This window comes from Terrapene carolina, unplaced genomic scaffold, assembly GCF_002925995.2.
Source record: "Terrapene carolina triunguis isolate 2854851 unplaced genomic scaffold, T_m_triunguis-2.0 Scaffold111, whole genome shotgun sequence".
NCBI lineage: Eukaryota > Metazoa > Chordata > Testudines > Emydidae > Terrapene > Terrapene triunguis.
Window position 1 is genome coordinate 12,315,263 of NW_020664462.1, and position 7,499 is coordinate 12,322,761.

Sequence of the window (7,499 nt, forward strand, 5' to 3'; positions counted from 1 at the left end):
CAGGCATTGTCAGCTTCCACACAGCAATTGCCACTCACTTCTCCACAGTGAGTGCATCTCTCATTTTAGTGTCTCTACACCGGAGGACTGGGGCGAGTTCCGCACACAAATCCAGGAAGCGGCCTTGCACATCGGAAAGTTCTGCAGCCACTGCCCATACCTGTATAACAATGCAATCCTACCATTCAGTGCTTGTTTCTCAAGCCTGGAACCAACAGTCCACCATGTGCAGCCACTCTGTGAATGCCAACAGCAATCTTGAATTGTTTCTTTCCATGGCAAACAGCAAAGCAGACACCAAGGTATCATCATCAGAGTCACAGCTCATTAAATATTACAGGATCAGGCACTTTGTGCTCATAATGCTCATAACAATACTGGAGAGCAGTCCAGGACCCATACTTTCTGACAGAGATGGCAGGCACACAGGTGATAGGGGCTGTTTAAAAGTGGTGTGAAACGTAGTAGGATGCACATTGAATGATGGGATGAGGAAACTACATAATGGGACGCTGAACCTGACTCCAGGAGGCATTGCACAACCTTTCCAAAATACCCTTCGGTAGATGGTGGCGAGTTGGATAGCTACCCACGGTGCACTGCTCTCTGTGTTGATGCAAGAGCTGCTACTGTGGATGCACTCCACCGACAAAAGGAGCTTAGTGTGGACATGCAACAGAGGTTTTATTACAGCAGTAGCTGAACGTCAACATAACTTATGTCAACTTAACTTTGTAGTGTATGTAGTAAGAGGAGGCCCTGAGATATAAACCTTAGTATCAGAAGCCCGGTATGAGGCCTAAGGCCTGAACTAAAGTAATGGTCAGGGCTTTGCTAACATAAAGCAAAGTTAAGCTGTGAGCCAGAGGCAGGCCCTGCTCACAGAAGCTGGCAGGGAAAGGGCTGATGCTGCAAAAAGAGACATACCTAAAAGGTACTGAACACCAGATATCAGAACACATACTATAGTGGAACATTCCACAGATAACATGGAACAGGCCGACCCATCCCAATGACAGGGGCAAAAGGGTAAAATGATGGATAGAGTTGTTTTGATCAAACCAACACGTACAAGGTGAGAGGCGGCACCTTACTACGTAGAGGGGTTGTACCTTGCTGCGTAGAGGGGTTGCACCTCAATACGTCAGGAGTGATGTATAACTTGTTTGTACCTGTGTATAAGAATGTATCCCTGGGGCGGTATCTTTGTCCAGCCGAGGGGGCAGTGGAAAGTCCCGCCACTGACTGAGCTGAGTCCATTGCCGAGCGGCACTTTCTCGTAGTATGCCCTGAATTAGGCTAAGAAACCTACAGGGAACTGCAATTGTTTCAGGGTCGCAATAAACCTGGCCGAGGTGCCTTCGTACCTTACTAGACTCTGTGGTTATTGGGGGTTCTCGTCGGGTTTGCTGTGTCAGCTATCTGCAGAGCTGGGACCGCACACAGAGGGAACACACACACGCAGCCAAGTGATATCAACATAGGAGCAACCAGAGCACCACACCGGTAGCATCTGACAACAGTGTAGACAAGGCCTAGGTCTGTAGCTGTTACAGCTTCAAAGAAAAGCTCAAAAATGTAAACATAGTGTAAATGATGCTGAGATGAGTCTGTAGAGAGACTAGAATATAAGCACTAATAGGTGTTAATTGTCCCATTCATCTGAGTAAGATGTTAACTCAGATGCTCAGTGATGACATTTTAAACACCAACATTGTTAACTACTTTCTCATAAGAGAGTGAGAGGGAGGATCACAGATCCAGAGTTTACAGTGTGATGTCTCAAGTTTCTGACTTTTTTCTCCAATCACAGAGCCCAGATCATATTGAAGCCCCATCAATGGGCAGCCAAACTCAAGGAGCCCAGTGGAGCTCACAGAGCACACATGATCATACTTTGAACATACTTTGCACAATATACAGAGAGTGGCATATTATTCTGGCAATTCACGTGGACTTAGCTTATTTTGAGGGTGGAGAGATGAAGTATGTCACCATTGATGTAGCTCCACTGCTGTTGCACTACTGCAAATCATTATTGTGTAGATAACCCCATCAGTGGAAAAAGTGACTCGCACTGGTAGAGCTTACCCTGATTTGGTAAACTATGCTGGTACGAGTCACTCTTTACACTGCTGCAGCACATCCACAGTGATGGTTTGCACCAGTACAGCAACATCTGTGCTTAAATCTCCAATGTAGACAAATGCTAAATATCTTCATTAAATTAGTTCCTCAGATTTCTCAACTAGCCATGACACAAATAAGTAAATTGTGCATACTTCCAAGCAAAGCGAGACCCTACATTCCGTGGCATTTCTCTGTTGGTTAGTAACACAATAATGTTGGAATGTCATATCCAATCAATTCCAACATTTCAGAGAATATTCTGTGCATCCATGGGCACAACCCCATTGATTTTGGTGCAAATCAGAACACCAAAAAAGCTTGATTCAGAGGAAAATTAGGGTCCCCAGACTGCTTGGTGCTAAGGAAGAGAAAGTTCTCTACCATCACCAACTGCTGCCTACACATATCAAAGGCAGAAGCTTAATTTTCTGCATGGGGAAACTATCTGTAGCCTGGATTCTAACAGAAATAAGAGAAGTAGGCAATGGGGGGAACACAAGGAGCCACTACCATGGCGGAGGGGGACCTGAGGGGGCACAACCTCTGGCACGAGGGAAGAAGTGGCGGGAGTAATAGAAGGGCATAGAAAGGTGACACACGGAGAGTTTGGGGGAGAGAGAGAATGGAGGAATTCAAGGAGCCCCTAGTGCATGCAATGAGCTCAGCCTACAGAAGCTAAGAAGTGCATAACCTTCAAGTGTGTATGCATGCTGCTGCACACATTAAAGCACAGGAGACATAAAACACCTGTGTCCAGACAGAAATTTAACTAGTAGTTTCTACCCCTTCTTCCCTTTATTTCCCCCTCTTCAGTTTGAAGGGGGGCAGGATAATGTAAAATCAGTGGGCCAAATTTGGACATTAGTACTATTGACCTTTGATTTGTAATTCCAGGAACCCAGTGAGCCAAGAACCCAGTCACAATTTCTACTGTCTTGCAGTTTCCTGGAGATCAGCAGTTTCTATTTAGTTACTGTTACTGCATATCGGTGAAAATATTTTGCTTATTATCAAAAATATTTTGCTAAAAACAAAGCAAGGAAAATACAGATGAGAAAAGCAGACGTTATTCTAACCATTGAAGCACCGGGTTTCATAGGGGCACTGGATACAAGAGCCAAAGTCATCTACCAACAGCACTATAGGATGAAGTGCAAAAAACGTGGACACCAAGCCAAACTTTGTGCCTGCCCCCCCATGGCCCAAATCAAAATCCTGGCTCCAGACCCCCCCAAACCTTGCAGCAGTTCAGCTATGAACTCTGCACTTCGCCCAGGCACGCAGTCTGCGTCACCCCCGTCCCACCTGCCTCCACCCACGTCTCTTATCCTACTACTACAGCAGCGGGGGCTTTTTTCCACTCGCCAGCGGGGCCCACCTCCTAGCCCAGTGGCGGGCGACTACGTTAGTCAGACTGTTGCGGCTGAATCCCCTTGCGGCTGCCAGCCAGACAGACCCCACCCCCCTTACGCTCACAGACGGGCCCTTCTGCAGCGTGGCCCCTGCTCCTGGACTAACCCCCTTGCCCACAGGCCGAGGGCCGGGGCGGGGATTACACTGACTGGGGAATACCCCAGGCTCTGCCACCCGGCCGGGCGGCCTCCCGAGCGCTCCTCGGTCAGGTCACTGGGAAGGGGGCGGAAACCGGGGGCTGGGCTCGGCCTCTTCCTCCCACAGCCGAAGTGGGTTGTGCTCAGCCGACAGGGCTCGGGCCTGGCTGCTCCACCCGGGGGAGCGGAGCCGCCAACCGCCCCTGTACCTGCTGGGTGCTGAAGTCCCATCCCAAGTAGCAGGGAGCTTCGGAGGCGGCCATGGTGCAGCAGCACCGGGCTGTGCGCTGGAGGCCGGCCCCTAGCTGCGCGCGCGGGCTGCCCCGCTGCCAGGCGAAGAGGCCGCACTAACCGGCAGCCGACCTCCCTCGGCTCGGCCCGGCCCCTCAGCGTGTGTTTGGGGCGGGGGGGAACTGCCCGAACACCCCACGCAGAGCCCGGCCCCTCAGTGTGTGTCGCGGGGGGGGGGGGGGGGGCGGAACTGTCCTAACGGCCGCTCAGCGTCTGACACTGATCCTGGGAGGGACCTGCCCTAACGACCCCTCAGCATTTGGCACTGACGGGGGGGGGAACCTGTCTGCCTCAATGACCCCCCAGGGTGTGACACTGTGGGGGGAGGGACCTGCCCTAATGGACCCTCAGCATTTGGCACTGACGGGGGGTTGGGGGAAGACCTGTCTGCCTCAATGACCCCTCAGCGTGTGACACGGGGGGAACTGCCCTAATGGACACTGACGTGGGGGGGAGACTTGCCTTAATGACCCCTCTGTGTGAGGGGGGGAACTGCACTAATGCACTCTCAGCGTGTGACACTGATGGGGGCGGGGCTGCCTTAGGTATCCAGTGGGGTTTACAAAGCACCTAACTTTCCAGGCACTTTTGAAAATCCCACTAGGTGCCTAAATACCTTTGAAAATCTGGCCTTTAGTCTGTGTCTCAGTGCCCCATCTGTACAAATGAGGATAACAGCCCTGCTTTACTTCAGAGGGACTGTGAAGAAAAATAGGTTAGAGTTTGTGAGCACTCAGATAGGGGCCTGGTAAGTACCACAGGTAGAGTGGGGACGTTTCTATACCACTGCTATCCCTTCCTGTGGTTTTGGCCCCTTCTTTTCACCTACACCCTCAAATCTCCCCCTCTTCTGAATGTAACCTTGGCTCTGAGGGCTTGGCTGTATTTTTTCCTGAGTCCCCTGTGTTATCTCTAGAACAATCCCTCCTCCTTACCCCCGCCCCAGGAATTCCCATTTTAGAGGCTAGACTTTCAGATCCTCAACTTAATCACCAGCCCTTTCTTATCTTAATCACCCTGCCTCTGTTTGTAAACAAAATACTGACTCCCTGCCCCAGGGACACACATCCTCTGAAGAACTTACATTTCACACTAATGCCTTGCTGCAGTTAAGAGCTCCACGTGGGAGCTTGCATACCTCCTGTATGAAATTCAGGGGGGGGACTCCAGCCCCCCCCAATGGCACCCCTGCCCTTGTGGTGAGAACGTTCAACAAACAAAGTTCCTTTAACGTGCAGTGCCCGTCGGTCCCTCTCTCCCTCCAGGTCACCCCACTCATAATGGTTGTCTTTGGTCAGTGAAGACTGAGAGTTCAGAGGTACAGTCATGTGAGTTCACGGGGGGGGATGTAAGGCACCTTGCTCGCTCCTCTATCCGGCTGCTCGCTCCACCAGCCATTTGGCAGCTTGCTTTGTTTGCTCCATTTGCTGCTCTGCCTGTTACCCATAAAATCAGACTCAAGGCTCCCCCCACAACAGCCTGCCTATATCAGTAATTTGTCTGTTTTTGGTAGATGAAAGGGGGTGGCCTGCCCTAAAGGAATTGGCAGGATTTTACAAGGGAGTTTCCCTCCAACCTATGGAAAACTCCCCAGAACAGATTAATTATGTTTACCCCTGGGAGGACATGAACACACACCTCCACTCAAAGGATTGACAGTCAGGCATAGGGTGACCAGACAGCAAATGTGAAAAATCGGGACGGGGGTGGGAGGTAATAGGAGCCTATATAAGAAAAAGACACAAAAATCGGGACTGTCCCTATAAACTCGGGACATCTGGTCACCCTAGTCAGGCAGCAATTCTTTGAAAACAAAAATAACTTTTATTTAACACATGTCCTAATACAGTAAATCTATTCTAAAGTATATATTTAGAACAAAAAATAAGTTCTTACAGTTTATAAGACACATAAGATTAACATGTATCTGCCAGTAGTTTAAGTATTTAACATTATGATATTATTTTCAGTGGTTACATATATATTTTCAGTGGTTACATTCTATATGCAATGGCCAATCACATATAGAATGCTGGCAACAAGTTACTTATTTGAAACATTTAAAAACATAATAACAAACATACACAGACATCCAACTTTATTATCTCAAACACACCCATTCATTCAATTCATTATCAAAATCACTGTGCTTACTTTTCCCATAGTCTTCTTTTCCTCTGAAAAGGTCCTTCTGTTTTGTTTATATTCTGCTGCCCATTGTTCTGTTCCTTTCTTCTTTAGTGATTTTGCTGTTTTAGATGTTTTCTTCTCTCCTGCTTCTGCTCCCTCTCACTCCAGCATTTTTCACTCACACCAGGACTGACTAAAGCAGTGATGGGCAACCTGTGGCTGCTAATCCAATGGCAGGCCACGAGACAGTGTTTACATTGACCATCCACAGGCACAACTGCCCGCAGCTCCCAGTGGCCATGGTTCGCTGTTCCCAGCCAATGGGAGCTGTGGGAAACAGCGGCCAGCACATCTCTGCAGTTCCCATTGGCCGGGAATGGCGAACTGCGGCCACTGGGAGCTGCGGGCGGCCGTGCCTGCAGACGGTCAATGTAAACACTGTCTCGCGGCCCGCCAGTGGCTTAGCAGGTTGCAGACTGCCCACCACGGGACTAAAGCCGGTCAGCTCTCTGCCTTATATACAGATTTTGGCGTATTCTGATTTTTACAATCCTGAGCATTCCCACCAATCAGGTTTAAGCCCTTTGTCAATCAAAGCTGGATCTGATTGAAGACCTGTGCCTTAGGAATAGGGTGACCAGATGTCCCAATTTTATAGGGACGGTCCCAATTTTTGGGTCTTTTTCTTATATAGGCTCCTGTTACCCTCCCCATCCCCATCCCCATCCCCATCCCGATTTTTCACATTTGCTGTCTGGTCACCCTACTTAGGAGCCAGACCTGACTGGAGACCTGTGTTATGCTTCACTGACTCCTCCCTTCAGGGTTTTGGAGTGACCTCTATTTCACCTCAGCCTGCTTGCTTATTATTGGCCAAATCTCTCCCAGATCTCAATTTTGGATTTCTCTGACTCTGACTGTTTGCCACCACCATCTTGTTATCAGTAGCCATAACCATCTAAAATCATCTATATTAATTATTAAACCTGTATAATTATAAACTATCCATATCTAAGTATACCCTAACACTATGGTTCACTGTCACCACTCTATTTTTTTATTATTTTAAACAAGTTTAATTTCAATCTCTCCCTGCTTCAGCTAGTGGTGGCAGTGGAGCACTCTTATTCCTTGCACAGACCAGAGCAGTTGAAAAATCTCTTGTACCATGCCATCCACTCACCGCTCCACCGCTGTCTGCTCAGGGATGTCTTGAGGTCCCACCACTTAACACAGCTTTCAGTGATTTCAGCTGTTAGTGCAGGAGCCTCACAGCTAGCACAGGCTGAGCAGTCTCTTTAATCAGAGATACTGTCCCATAGCAGGTCTAATGCTTAGACCTAGTTATCAGTGATTTTAGCTCTATTGATCTGCACGAAACCACTCTCAATTGAGTCT

At 48.7% G+C, this 7,499-nt stretch overlaps 1 protein-coding gene across 1 annotated transcript in view; it reads right to left on the reverse strand.

Annotated features, from left to right (window-relative positions):
* XYLB (xylulokinase) overlaps nucleotides 1–3,960 on the reverse strand; it is a 138,799-nt gene extending 134,839 nt beyond the window's left edge. The window contains exon 1 of the mRNA XM_026652035.2: nucleotides 3,890–3,960. The gene's annotated coding sequence lies outside the window, so the exon portion shown is untranslated. The remainder of the gene's footprint in view (nucleotides 1–3,889) is intronic.
* Between the last annotated feature and the right edge of the window lie 3,539 nt (nucleotides 3,961–7,499).